General features: G+C 44.5%; 1 long non-coding RNA gene across 1 annotated transcript; it reads left to right on the top strand.

Moving 5' to 3' along the window:
• Nucleotides 1–2,030: 2,030 nt before the first annotated feature.
• Nucleotides 2,031–6,282, top strand: LOC138723119 (uncharacterized). Its single transcript, XR_011337813.1, has 3 exons — nt 2,031–2,181; nt 2,268–2,330; nt 6,267–6,282. It is a non-coding gene; the product is annotated as an uncharacterized lncRNA (long non-coding RNA).
• The last annotated feature ends 8,954 nt before the right edge of the window (nt 6,283–15,236 follow it).

The raw sequence follows: 15,236 nt of genomic DNA on the forward strand, positions 1-15,236 counted from the left end.
AAAACAACCTGAGCTTGTCATGGAATCCCACATCTTATTTCAGCACTCAATAAAGCACTTTGCTTGCCCAATTTAATAAAGAAGCACAATTTCTTTTTCCTGTATGCCTCCACAGATCAGGTCTAGCTCTGATCTCATTCAGAGCTTCATCCAAGACCCAAAGTAAAGGGAAAATATTTCCTTTGCTTCCAACAGGCATCTGGTCGGTCTCGTACTGTGGTTTTACTTAAATGTAAACTCGGTGCTGAGCTTCTCCCAAGAAAAAAGAAGGATAAGGGGTATGAAACAAGACTCTGTGCACTCAACTTTCCACCCTGCTGTCACTTGCTGCTGATGGGACCAATCCTTTGACTTGACAACAACTTCTTAATTTGGCCTTCCAGCAGGGTTGACTGGTCCCAAAATGTGCTCACCTTGACCTTTATTGTCACATCTGGGCAGCTCACCGCAGCTGGGCTCTCTTTCACTGCTTGAGATTGACTTATGTTGCCATCAGCCTTGGAATGTCACTGCTGTGAAGGTTCTGTTCTCCCCAGCACCTCTCTGGAGGTTCAGAGAAGGCAAGTAGGGTTTGCCTTGGTTGAAAATTAGACTGCACGTGTCACTCTGATCAATGGAAACATGCAAAGTGTTGGTCGAATTTAATGGAAAATAGGAATATTTGAATTGTCACAAGGCCAGTTTATACTGTGTGGACTTCTGACATTGTAGGTGAACCTCACCCCATGTTGAGGGGCAGCTCAAGGCCTAGTTATCACTTACTGGCAATTTAAACTATCTTCGGAATGAGAATTAACTGGTGCATAAGCCTCTCACACTCACTGTGTGCAGGAGTGTAAAAAAGGAACCTGATTTGGAAACACAAGGGAGAAACACTGAAGTTTTACACATCAAAAAGGCTAATTAGGAATGCTTTTCTTTTATAACAAATAAGCCAAGCATATTGACATTAATTATAGGAAATACTCAAGGTTTGGAATAATCTGTTGAAGAGCACAGATGTATACCAAATCCTATGCAAATGAGCGTATGCAACTGCTCTTCAGGTAACACATTTATTTATAATAATAAGCTATGTGTTCGGGTTTCTTTTTAATGGCTAGAACATCATTAAAAGTGTCTCTCTCTCTGTTGCTTTTGCTCAGTGTAGTGAGGTGGTTGTACCTGTCCAGCACAGCCTAACGTGCATCCCAGAAGCTGGGAGCAGTTCCTTCCCACACCTGAGTTAGTAGTACCCTGTCAGCTTTCCTGGAATTACCTCACTGTAACCGGGAGCAGAATTTGTCCTCCTCTGGTGGTAAATTCCCTTTGGTTTCAGAAGAGCTAATAGAATCCTTAACTGCATTTATATTTTTCAGCCTGTGTCCCTGAGCTCAGCAGTGACAGAGGTGTTTAAAGACAGTGCTGTGACTGTGATTTGCTGTGTTGCCCATCAGTGTTGTAGATAGAGGCTCTTAATAACATTGGGAAGAAAGCTTCATCTATCCCTTCTTTTACCTTGGCTGGCTGTGAAGTGGTCTTATTTTTGATAGCTTTACTTCATGGTGGAAGAGTTCTGTGTCAGGAGGGCTCAGCAGGCTGAATCGCTCTACCCCAAATGCTCATATACCCCTGCTGCATTCCCTGTTCCCTCTGTCTTAGGTTCTGCTTCTGTACAGGTGAAAGACACTTCACTTTCCAGATCAAATTTCCCTACTGAATCTGCCAAATCTTTGCCTAAGGATCCCCCTTAGATGAGAAGAGATCTCTAGCCTACGTAGGAGCTGCTCTGTGGTCACAAATTGTCCCCTGGCTGGGCTGTGTTGGGTCTGGCAAGCTTGCTGGAGCCTGCTCCACAATCTCCAAACCATCGTACAACAGCCAGAGCTCAGCCCTTTTACTCTTAAGAACAACCATCTGCAAGGGCAAATGCTGGTAGTGAATAGTTATTCTCTCTCACACCAGCAGAGAATGTTGATGTTACCAGTGCTGGTTCAGGTTCTTTGAATTCTCCTAATTAACCTAACAATCTTCTTAACATGTCACAGATGTTCCCAGAGCTACCATGTCTGCACAAGTTCCAGAAAGCTCGTGGTAAAGCATCTGCTTTCACCTCCTTGATTCAAGCTCATTAAAGGATTTGAGGAAAACTATTTAGTGCTGTGGGCAACGAAGAAGAGATGTGATCCGTTTACGTCCTTTGTGAGTATCATTTCAGACCTCTAAAAAGTAAGAAAAAATATTTTTGTACTCTAAAATGGTAACAATGATCTCTATATGTTCTCTAGAACTGTCAACAACTGGCCTCCGGTCTAGCTTGAAGATGTTCTAGCTCCACCAGCTCCCAGCAGGTATGGACAAAATTGCCTAAGCCACAGATTTCTTGGCACTGGTGGTGTTCCCTGGAGGTGTTCAAGGCCAGGCTGGATGGGGCTTGGAGCTCCTGATCCAGTGGGAGGTGTCCCTGCCCATGGCAGGGGATGGAACTGGATGGGCTTTAAGGTCTCTTCTAACTCAGAGCATTCCATGATTCTGTGACCTCAAGAAAATGAGAGAGAAGCCTGAATCTCTTGCTGGTTGACTGGGGAAGCAGGAGCTTACAGTGAAGAAAAAGTCCTCTACCACCCCAAAAAATTGGCTAAGCGCTAGTCAGAGGTTTCTCATGGGGCTTTCCTGGTGGCTGGTTCTGCCCCATGGGTGACATCCCTGTCTTCTACTGGAGCCTGCAGGACACTGAGAGTGCCAAGCACCTCTGCCTGGTGGGGGTTTACCAGGGAGGGAGGGTTGTGGCAGTTAATCTTCAGCACTCTGGTGGTTTCTGCATCCCACAGTAACCTCCACAAGTCCTGCAGTGAAGGAGAAGTGTCTGGGGACCTGTGGTGGAGGCTGGAAGCTGATTTATTTGAGCTCTTTTTGCTCTGAGCATCACGTTACTCCTCTAGCTCCCTTTCGACACGGTGCCATCGCGTGTCCTGGCTGGGCAGCCCAGTGTCAAAAGGAAAGGATCGTTTTCCCCGTCACTGTCACATAAATCAAGCCCCAAATCTTTCCCCATGTAAAATGTGAGAAAACGAGAGATTCGATTATCCATATGGATCGCTTTGGATTTATTCCAGATTGCTTCATTAATAGCCATCAAAGACATCACTCTAATGGATTTTTTATCCTCAAAATTATGATCATGAGGAATTTGTTCTGGCTATTGATTTTGAAAAGGCTTTTGATTCTCTTCAATAGCCTTAACTTATTTCAGATTTAGGTAACAGTAGGATTTGGTCTTAAATATGTTAGATAGGTCAATCTCCTTTATTCAAATCCACAGTTATGTTAAAACTAATGACCGTAGTTTGAAGATGATTTATACACTGGGGCTTAGGCAGGAGAGTCCTTTTTCTCTGATACTTTTGATGTTACAGAGGAGCCTTTGTTTTGGGAGAAATCAGTGTTTTCAATGGAAAAGCCAGTGATTTTTTCCATTCTGCCTTTAGCCGGAGAACGAGTTATTTTTTTAATGAAGATTTTTAGATATTATGCTGGAAGACACTGAATGTTCATGTTTCTTCTTTGTTAATTGGGGTAAAACTCTTAAAGCCATTAGGCGATTTAAATGTAGCTCTATTTGAGCAATATCCTTTATTGGATCCCCCATTATCCTTTAAACATCTTGGTGTGCAAGGGATAAAATTAGAAAGAATTTGTTTGCTTTAAATTGCCAGCCTCTGCTTGATAAAACTATTAGCTCTTTAGCTAATTGGACTGCTCTTCCATTATCATTAATTGGCAGAATTGATACAATTAAAATGGGGGCTTTATCTAAAGTGTTTGTGTTTTTTTCTAAGGTATTCCCATCAAGTTCTCTGACACGTTCAGGGAGCCTTGTATTCTGCAATTAGTTTTGTTTTCAGGGTTAGAGGTAAATTTCAGCTTCATTTTGAAGCTCTGCAGCTTCTCAGAGTGAGCTGGACGGGCTCCTGTTAATTCGATTGTTGGGTTTGGCTGCCCTGGTGTAACGTGTCGTTTCATGATTCAGACTATCCCCAGCGTTTTGTGGAGCACGTGGGGCAGTGCAACCACTGGCCAAGCAAAATCAACCGCCGGCTGAGCGAAATCAGGCCCTTGGAGCAGCTCCCTGCTTCACAGAAGGTTGGTCCAGGCTTGGTCCCAGATCTGGGTCCTCCAAGATGCTAAACACCCATTATTCCCTGACACACCGAACCATTTTAACTCATCCATAACTTTTAAGCACGCATATGGGCTCGGTGATGCCAGTTAGCTCACTCATACCAGTTAAGTTAAACAAAGTCTGCGTTTGGTTGGGGCCACAGCAATCGTCACCTTGTCGGTTTGAGACTCCCACGTGAATCCTTCGCAGAGCAGCATGTGTTCTTCTGCTCACACCTTGGCTGAGCTCTCAGCTGGTGCTGCCCTCCGTGTCATCAGGGCTTTGCGGAGAGACTGCCAGTCCTCCTCTTCCCTGCTCATCAAAGCATCAGGGAGCTGCACCCTCCCTCCCTGCCACCCCTGGTGGACATGCCATCTCTTTTTTAGGCTGCTGGTGGAAACCACGCTTCTTCCTCCTAACCTGATGATTCCTGCCAGCCGTTAGCCTCAGGTAAATGAATGGGCTGCAAGAAAATTAAAACCAAACCAGGCCTCTCTCAGGGGGTGGTCTCATTGACAGGGCCTCTATTGCCAGAATTAGCCATCTGGGTCTGCCTTTTGCACCAGAGGCTAAGAAATCCAGAGGCTGATGAATTGGGCTGGACCAAGAGGGTGTCACCCCTTCCATACAGCTGGCCAGGGGAGGCAGTTACTAAATCACACCATGAGGGCAGCGGCTACATCAGTGAACACCACCACTACCTCTGCTTCATGGAATCTTATGAGGTTTTGGTTGGAAGGGACCTCCAAGCCCATCCAGTCCCACCCCCTCCCACTGGATCAGGGGCTCCAAGCCCCATCCAGCCTGGCCTTGAACCCCTCCAGGGATGGGGCAGCCACCACTGCTCTGGGCAGCCTGGGCCAGGGCTTTCCCACCCTCACAGCAAAACATTTTTTTTCCTAAATATCTCACCTAAATCTCCCCTCTTCCAGCTGAAAACCATTAATCCTCGTTCATCTCCATCACAATATGTAGAGCCAGAGTAGCTGAATTTGTTCTTCACCACCCAAGCAAACTCTTTTACTGGGACTTACCTTGCAAGCCGTGTAGAGCTGGGTCTGTTGCTGTTTAAGGCTACTTAGAATAATGTACTTAGAATAAATGTACAGTTGTTTCATGCAAAATAATTTTTATATGTTTTTCTCTATAAAATATATGCAAATTTCATTATGTATAATTTAAACTATTAAGTGCAGGTCCATTTTCATAGGTTTGACCCAATGTGCTGGTAATAGGTATGAGTAATGGAGCAACCTTGGTGCGACACTGCCCTGCTGAATTCAAGTCATTGTAGTTTTTAGACTGTACCAAAGTCATTTCATGAAACACATCATGCTCCATGAGTTAATCCTGATTTAGCTGTGATGCTTTGCTTTTGGGTATTAACTAAATTGTTTTGCCCATCTCTTCTTCATTCATTTTGTCTATCATGAATATAATTCTATGTGGGTTTCGCTCATACCTTTATTTGTATTTAAATTATGCATTTCTTTAAGGAGATAGACCCATCAAGTGATACAATGCCCCGTGGCACAAAGAATGAGGCGTTGTTTACTTTTGCATAAAAAGCCATGAAGACAGAGCACGCAGTTTATAGGATACTAATAAATTATTTGGATGTTGGACCTTAAATCAGGCTCAATCCTGCTAAGCTTGGTAGCCAATGGAATTGAAATGTACTGGATGATAGCCCAGAAGCCAGGGGCTTGTAGGTCCAGCTTGCACAGCGTGTCCATTATTGACAACCTCACCAAGCACCTTTTGCACTGAGGGGCTGATGAAGGATCTCATCAGAAGGGTCCACCTCCTGCTCCAGGGTTTGTGACCCCCCTTCTAGAGAGCAATAGAGCACCCAAGTGTCTGGGGCTGACAACTTGGCATGTTTCCTGAGCACTAAATTCACAGTAACGAGTCACCTTGGGCTGCGGGGCCGGTTGTGGCTCCCTCAGGGTGAACCGGCGCTCCCACCAGTGCCCGTTAGAGACCCCACACTCCACCTACTGCCCTGGGACTCAGGGAAAGAGCAGGGGGAGCAGAAACAAAGCCCCTTAGAATAAGAGACTGGAAACCAACTGCTTCATGGTACGAAATGTAGTGCTGATTGATATTTCTGGATTAATTGTAGTAAATAAGGAGCATCGCACTGGTGTAGAACTCTCGTGAAGGAGATGAGAATCAAGCCTGGTGGGAGCAGAGGAGCTGCAATGCCGGAGCCAGTCCTCCCCGTGCAACATTTAAGGTATATTGGGGGCAAAACCTTCTTACTGCAAGCAATGCTCTTTATTTGCTTCCATCAGCTGTGAATTTGGCTTTTTGTCACCAAGGAGAGTCCGGAATAAGGGATATTCCTGGGCTGAAACATTACCGTGGCACAGCATGTCTCTTCCTCGTTTGGAGTAGAGGTATAACTCTGTATATCATTAACTAAGACAATAATAAATTAATACAATAGCCAAGTAATAGCACTGTATTGCTTTCATGTATGAATTGGAATGTGAATACTGAGCTTTCCATTTCATGGTTGAAAAATACATGAGTTGACCCAAATATTAATTTCTGCATTTCAATCATTTACATATCATGGGTCAATAATCATTTCTTGCACAAATGACTTTTCAAATGAGAAGCAGTATATTGTAATGGTCTATCGTATTTACAAACATCTCATTGTTTTCCCAACTTAGCACTTAGTATTTAAAATATACTGGACCAGATATTGTTTGCCAAATACAATACAAAAAAAATGGCTCATGTAAAATGCAGAGACTATTTTCTTTTACTATTATCCATAATTTATAACGTTCATAAACCATGGAGCGGCACGCCCCTGCCGCTGGCAGGCCCAGTTTGGAACGGGCATGGTTTTCCAGTGATGGTTCAGGAGACCGCCTGCCTCTCTCTGCTCTTTCCTGACCTTAAACATCTCAGCCCTTTGAGGAGCAATCCCTCTGGAGACCCAGCGCTGTCAGAAGGGCTAATGATGGGGGGCTTGAGAAGTTTAATACATCCCAAGTTTTCTTTACATCAACAAAATGCATAGGTTGTCCTTTCAATTAATTTACAAAGCTAAAACAATCTAAATAACCTTGCTTTTTACTTACTGACATTGAACTTGGGCCATGACTTTGGGCTGTTCATAGTTTCCTCATATTCCACCCCTTTATTAGCCAACATATCCCAACAGAAACCTTGTGTCTTGGAGTAAATCCTGAATTAATCAAGTCTAGTGCAACGTACATACACTGCCCAGCAAGATGAATTTACACATCTGCCTTCTCCCCTAATTATAATTCCAGAGGTTGAATGTCAACAGCATATGGGTATATCCTCACAGAGGCATGCAAACACACACATACGGGCACACGCGCTGTACATTAATCTCTCTGGGCTTATCTGTTGCTGTCTTTAATTTGTATACTTCAAAATTGAGTGGTGAGGTCATTTATTAGGCTGTTTCTGTGAGTTTTATGTAGTGATAAGGAAGCAGTAACATGCAATTTGTTTTTATAGAACTCACTTTTGCAAGTATGAGCTAATATTTCCTTTCTTTAGCTGAACAGTGAGGAAGAAGAGCTTTGAGAGCCCACTAAGAGTTAACTGGCTACATTTCAACTGTCACCATTGTCTTACATCTACATAGAGAGCAGGAGAGCGCCAGAGAGATGTAAGTACAGGAGGCCACTGGGAAAAAGCGTTTATAAGTAGAAATCTCTCTTCAGAAGCCTCAGAGCAAATCTTTCCAGTTTGTCTCGATTTTTTCTTCCCCTATTTTTTAAACACAACGTGTGGTGGAAACGATTGTTATTATCCAAAGGACCTTACTTGCTGGCTCGCTGCATCTCTGTTTATGAAATGCCATAACAAAAGTGAGCTCACGCTTGTGTGCTTCCAATGCGTGATGTTCCTGTGTGCCAGATGGGCACTTTCATGACTGTATGAGCGTGGATTATTTCATTTCCTACATCTGGGACTCCAAATGGCTGCACAGAATGCCACAGGAGAGAGGCACAGATCTTCAGCTGGGGAAACCTACCTTCACAGGGGAACCGGCTACATCAGAGGGGATGAGGCAGAGAAGCCCCGAGTGATATCTGAAAGTTCACATAAAGCAGGGCCATAAGGGAAACCTTTAGAACCAGGAACAAGACAAAAATAAACAATAACTAATGCTGGATGTCAGCTGCGGAGAAGGGGGGAGGGAAAATAAACCATAAGCAGTTTCTTGTCTGGCCACAGAAGATGTGTTTGGAATGCTGTTTTGTATTTCAGCTCAGAAACTCTGCTGTGACCTTCAAGTATTGCCGGGTATTACAAGTCCTACAGATAGCCAGAGAGAAATATCCCAAGGAGAGCTGGTGGATACCGTGCAGTCGTAGTTAATGTTGACTGCACATTGCTCACAGCCCATTCCAGAGCTGTGACCAAGCAGCCTTGTAAAAACACTGCAGAATCCTACAGTAACAGTCAGGAGTACTACAGTTTGTCCTAAAGCTATTGCAGAATTTGGGATAATTACTTGTTTGTTTGTAGGATGAAAGGATGCTTTCCTTTTTTTTTTTAAGCCCAAAACAATGAGGGCAGATCCTCAGTATAACGAGGACCTGGCTTGCTAGGCTTTTGCAGTGTATGTTGCATTGCAGAGCGGGCAAACGGGAGATGGTAAGAAGAGACGGAAGAGCCTGTCCTATATGTTTGGTTGAATTAGCTGTAGCAGAAAAAAAATACAGTTAAGCCAGTGGCTTCCTTAAGATAAAACAGAGAGAGCCCCTAAAAGGGAACAAATGGAAGAAGTAATGAACAAAAGAAAGTAAGAGCTTGTGACACAAAGTAAGAAAAATAAACAGCAGTTGACTTAACTATTTTGCATAAGATATTTACAAACCACAGCATATTACTGTTTGCTTTATGCATTTTCACATCCTGCTCAGTTTAAAGCAGTAATTTTCTGCAAGGACAACAGAGGGAAAAAAAATGCTTTACACTGCTTATATTAATTACATTTTTTCATTACCCGTCATGTTTTCTACAGGCTTGTGTATTATTACTGTAAAATGTAATGAAACAGAAAAAGAAAAAAAGAATGGACTTCTGGGAAATTTTCCAATTCTTGAAATGCAATGTTAATTGAGTGCTATTTTTAGGTCATCACAGATAGAGCTGAACCCATTGCCATCAGCGCACAGAATGGGGACAGCCCAGGTGCAACACAAACTGGACAAGGGTATCAATTTCTACTGATGGAGAAAAAGGGAGAGAAAGTAACTCCCCAGCGGGGTGGCTCTTTGGAGCTTGGAGTAGCTTCTATTTCTCGATGTAAAGTTCTCAAAGCAGAAGTGAAGGGTACAGAGCTGACGTGGGTCCAGGACCCACCGTGACCGTGGGTGCTCCTGAAGGAGACCCAGTGGCTCCCCTGGCAGGAGAGCAGAGCAAACAAAGATGAGAAACCCTCTTTGGTTTGGTGGTTCACTTCCAGCTCCGGGAGGGAGGGCACTCTGAAAGTCAACACCAAACAAAGCCCCCCAAAACATATCAGAAAAGTGATCCCTGTAATTTATAGATCTCCTAAAAGGCTGCCAAGAATCAATTATTTTAATTTGTACATAGTGCAGCCATGGGCTGATCTGAGTTCTTTTGAAGTATTTTTAAACAGCCATTGCACAAAGCCGTCCTCTTTCCCATATGCAAAAACTGAATTGAAAACCACAAATTCTCAAGTTTGCTTTGACTGTGAGAAAAGACACACGTGATTCTGCAAACAAACGTGAGGCCCCTCGCAATGTTCTTTAACCGGGAGCCTTCACTGTTGGTCCTGAGAATCAGTAGCTCCACTGCTTCTTGTGTTATCTGCCTCTCCTCCCAAAGAGTGCCAGGAAGGTGTCTGAGCCAATAACAGCTGCAAAGACAAGAGGAAATAGTTATTGGTACTTGTGGATGAGTGGAGGTTCCCTTTGAAACAGGAGAAGTGGAAAATCTTTGGTGTGCACTTACCAAGGCCAAACTGAAAGGGGAGAGAGCTTCCACATGGGGGAAGCCAACGTTCTCTCCACAAAGCTCTTTATTCTCTGTGTGGCACGGTGGTACTGTAAAACCTAACACCAACAGCAGCTGTTCTAAACCACCAGGTAGCATCTTTTTGAGCAGAGATCAACCCCAACAGTTTCCTACCTGCTTTGGTCCCATTCCTGTAATGATGTCGAGAAGCAGCCATGACCAGATGGCAGAATCGCCTAAAAAGCTGCTAACCAGCCTGTGGATATTAAAGAGCCTCTCCACCCACATTGGGTCATCAAAGGCATTTGGGCAAGATCCTAAACAAAGACACTTAAGCACCCAAATTCCTGAGATGTTCCCTTTTGCCTTGAAACAATTAGCTTGCATTCTGCCGTTTTCTTTATTCACCACAAGTTTCTTTGCTTTTCTGTGGCTCTGTTAGTCACTTCAGGGTCCAGGCTTATGTTTTTTTCCAACCTCAGCTCAAGAATCCCAAATATACCCAAGGGCCACAAGAAACAGCAGCCATCGGCGCTCCACGGTGTGGCTCTCCTTGACCTATGTAGTCATGCAGGCCTCAGCTACCCATCAGGAACTTGTCTTTGCTTCTTCCCATCTTCAATTCTCTGCCCTCCTCTTAAGTCACGTTATCAAACATATCACCCCGGTGCATTCCGGGGTCGTCTTGCCCCTCGTTCCCCAGCAGATTTGACACTGCTATGGAAGCCTTACAGATTTGGCCGGCAATGCTTAGATGGATAAAAAAAAAAAAACAAAGCAAAAGGCAAACCAAAGAGTTACTCTGCTCTCCAAACATCTCGAGTGCTAAGATAGAAGTGATAAATCATACATATAAGCCAACATGATTTTCTCTTATCTGACACATTGAATTAAGACTGTTGAGTGCAAACACTTACAGCAAAATTGACAAACACTTCCTTTTAGGAATGCTGCATCAATGCTATTAACTTTTATAGCCAGAGACCATCTAAAGCCAAGGCGAGGCATGTGCATTAGAACACGCTGCCTCAAACTTACACGTAAGGCGTACGAGCTGTGAATCTCTGTTTGCAGAGCAAGAAAAGAATCCTGCTCCTTTTGACCACACGTGTTCTGCCTCGTGCAGTGGTGCCAGCATTTGGACTTCGGTTAACCAAGCCAAGTGGCCTTAGCTCATTATTGGCTTGTCAACACTGTACTTCATCAACACCAGTGTCAGGCCTGACAGCTAACCCCATACTTTTCTATCTCACCATGACAGACTCCTTTTTTTATTTAGATTAGAGTTATTCTACTCTGCTAGGAAAAATTGATCTGCAGCCACAGCCCTCCAACAACGCATTTTGCCACACAGAACCCAGTTTTGTTCTTTATTAAGCATTCGGTTCTCCTCAGCGCCCCACGATGTTCTTGTAGGCAGCAGCCCAGGCGTAGCAGAGGTCCTTCACAGAGCAGAGCAGGCAGATTTTTTGTAGTGGGATGGTAGGAGCAAGTGGTGGAGGTTATGGAAGGAGCAAAGGGAGCCACAAAACCACAAAGTATCCCAGAGTGTGGACATTCTGACCTAAGCCAGCTGGATGATCAAAGGCCTGGAACACCTACGCTGTGAAGAGAGGCTGAGTTGTTGTTGTTCAGCTCAGAGAAGACTGCAAGGAGACCTCGTTGCAGCCTTTCAGTACTTAAAGGGGGCTTATAAGGAAGATGGGGAAAAGCTTTTCAACAGGGCCTGTAGCAAGAGGACAAGGACTGATGGTTTTAAACTAAAAGAGGAGAGGTTTAGAACAGATATTAGGAAGAAAATTTCTGTGCTGAGGGTGGTGAGACACTGGCCCAGGTTGCCCAGAGAAATGGTAGGTGCCCCATCCCTGGAAACTTTCAAAGTCAGGTTGGATGGGACTCTGAGCAACTTCATTGAGTTACAGATGTCCCTGCTCACTGCAAGGGGTTGGACTGGATGACCTGTAAAGGTCCCTTCCAATGTAACACCAGCCCTAGGGGAATGGCTCGCATGGGAGCCAGCCGCTTCGATGCTCAAACTACTGGGTAAAGGGCAAAAACTTCATTTATTCCCCATCAAACCCACTGTGTATATCAGGAAGTCAAATGGAAATCCAGACTTGAGATGATGTCCTAAGAAACACATAGTGACTGTTTTCCGTGGGAATTTTGCCATAGCATTCACTAGGAGTAGGATTCCATATCTGGAATTTTCATTTTCCTGCTAAATTAGCTGGCACCCATGCTCTGTTGAAAGGCAGTCGTGGTGCACCTGAAGAATTGCAGCAATATGCTGGCCTGGGAGGCTTTGCAGGATGGACCCATGGACACCGCAGTCTTTTGACTGGATCAATAGGTGGGATTTCATCAGAGAGGGGACTCAAATGTCACGCAGAAAGTGTCACTCCAGCGTGTTCATTTTCTGTTTCGGCTGTGTTGGGAAAGGCCAGACTTAAACTCTGACTCAGAGCAGGCGAAACGAGGATCCACTAATTAGGAAAAAAATGCCATCCCAGGCCGTAGCGCTAACAGGAATGAATTTGGCATGTGTGGGAGGAGACCATCACTTCCATGGTGAAATGAGAGGATATATTTAAGCTTTGGTTAGATGAGGCCTTAGACTTGCAGACCATGTACCAAATGTTTATTAAAGTTTAGAGGGTCAGGTAGGTACCGAGTGCAGCCCAGCGTTCTCTAAGAGTTTAGTTGTCTCGATCTGAGGAAGCAATAGGCAACAGTGCTTAAAGACATTTCAGGCTCTGGGCTTTTCAGAAGTTCACGTGTTCCCAACGGCCACAAGGAGCCTAGAAGCTTCAAAAATCAGAAGTAGGCGCTGATCTGCATCCAGAGATGCTCAAATATCTGTGGAAATCTGCCTCTAATGTATCTGGCAGCCATGTCCTTCTGGGTTGCGTTTGGAAATAGGAGCACTTTAGATGGCACCCCTCCACAAACTCTGCTCCTTTGCATAGCTGGGGGTTAGAAAAAAAGGAAGGAAAATGTATTACGGACCTCAGCTGACAGGAAACTGCCACAAGCAGTGATGTGCTAGCCAGGAGCTGCCTTTGTATACATCAAATGCAGAACCTAATCAAGCTGGGGAAATTACATTTTCCAATTTAAAGATTTTGCAGATGTGAAGCTTCCCAGCCTCCGTGTGTCCCTGTCGAGGATCTGCACCACCGCAGGAGAAGCAGCCCTGCTAGGATCCATGGCCTGTGTGCTTGGGCTCAAAGGCTTTGAGCTGCAGCGTCGGTACCCAACTCGCGTGACACCCAGGAGGACCGAGATGCTGAGGTGAGTGTCTGGGTGTCCGTGTCACATGCAAACCACTGAAACAGAAAATGTAACTGGTCAAGCTCCTGAATACTTTGGTAGATGAGCCAGCATGTGACCTGCGTGGTCCTCTCGCAGTCCTACCCGGGCTAGAGTTGAGACCAGGCGGTGGTGTCACTCAAGAGGATGGACACTGGTGATCTAACCAATTAACTCCATATTAATCGGGAGGGTGCTCGCAGCCAGACAGTGAAATGCTTCTAAAGAACAAATCCCAGCATGATCTGTGCTGCCCACACACGATGCTGCCTCTGCCCCTGCCTTCCTGCCAGTGTGGGAGGAGGGTGGGTTCTGGAACCATCACCTCTGGGCATCAGGGATTGTTAAGAGTGGATTTTGGAGCCATCAGCTCTGGGCTGCAGGGGTTTGGCAGGGTGGGCTCCGGAGCCATCAGGTCTGGGTATCGAGTATTTTGAAGAGTGGGCTCTGGAACCATCACCTCTGGGCATCAGGGGGTTTGAAGTAATACTGGAAAAAGGTGGCTGATTCTCCACTCCATTTTGCTGGTTGTATGTGGAAATCAGTGGCTTGGCATTGTCGTAAAACCTGGTACAAGGGAGCAGGAATCCAGCTCAATATATTTAATATCGATAACATTAATACTGTTGATGTCAACAGAGTCCCAGGCAGCAGCGAGGACTGACCCCTGGCCTCTCTGATCTGCCACACTAGGTTACATCTTAACCCTATTATTTTCCTCAAGTTTTGTTGCCTTGTAATCTTCCTGGGTGTCGTCAGACTGAAGTTCACCTCCCAAGCAACTCCTCAAACCCAAGCATATCCCTATTTCAATATTGGGATTGGGATAAAAAAAGACTACGTTTAACTGGTGTCCTTTGAAATAAGGCCCTGTGAACAAAAAGGCCTGGCAGGTTCCTGTCCACAGGGGCAGCTGAAGGCTACATGGGGGCTGGAAACACCAACTGCAGCCAATTCCTATTTTTTTTTATTTGTTAATCCACTTTGTCCAAACAATACAAGTATTTGGTGCATTTAGCTCTAAGTATGGCAAATGCTCCTTTAGGTAAGAACTTCTGAAACCTAAAACCATCTCTTAAGATCAAATTCATTGCCTGAGCTCCAAGTTATTCTTCTCTTCACAAATAAACACAGACACTTGTGTGCTTTGTCTGTGTTGCAGGGATTGTCCTGGGATAGCTCTGTGCTGCCTGTGAGCCCTGCTCACAAGCCTGGCTTTCTGATACCAAATATTAACACGTAGTTGAGAGTGGGGGAGAAAAAAGCAAGACTGATTATCCCAGAATGTAACAAACCTAAAAAGAAATGGGCTTCATTTTCACCTCGTGCAGACCAATGGGGGTAAGACAACTTTAATTAGTGGAACAGGACAATAGGAATGAAATTGGCTTGGTCACAAGATTCTTGCAGGATGACACTGATGGTATTACTATCCAACTTCAAAGATTTGGAAAGATGTGGCTGCTAACACTGGAGAATAGAAACCTGGTTTTCATCAACTGGGCCGGCCTGACAAATTAAGTCTGTGGAGTCATTAGATTAAGATAAGAGCTTATCTCCTAGACTGACATTTATTCAGAGGTTTTTATGCTGCTCAGCTAGTAATTAGTGCAGTGGAATTTTTAACACCGCTTTGTCCAGTCTTTTGACAAATTTGAAATATATACCGTTTTGGTTAAAAAAAAATAACTAAAATTCAAGAACACCAGATTATTAGCTTGGAAGGGTTTTAATTGCTGGAAGAGTGGAGATGACGCTAAAAATCTTCAAGCAGGTCAGAAGTGCTTCAGCT

This window comes from Phaenicophaeus curvirostris, chromosome 8, assembly GCF_032191515.1.
Source record: "Phaenicophaeus curvirostris isolate KB17595 chromosome 8, BPBGC_Pcur_1.0, whole genome shotgun sequence".
Lineage (NCBI taxonomy): Eukaryota > Metazoa > Chordata > Aves > Cuculiformes > Cuculidae > Phaenicophaeus > Phaenicophaeus curvirostris.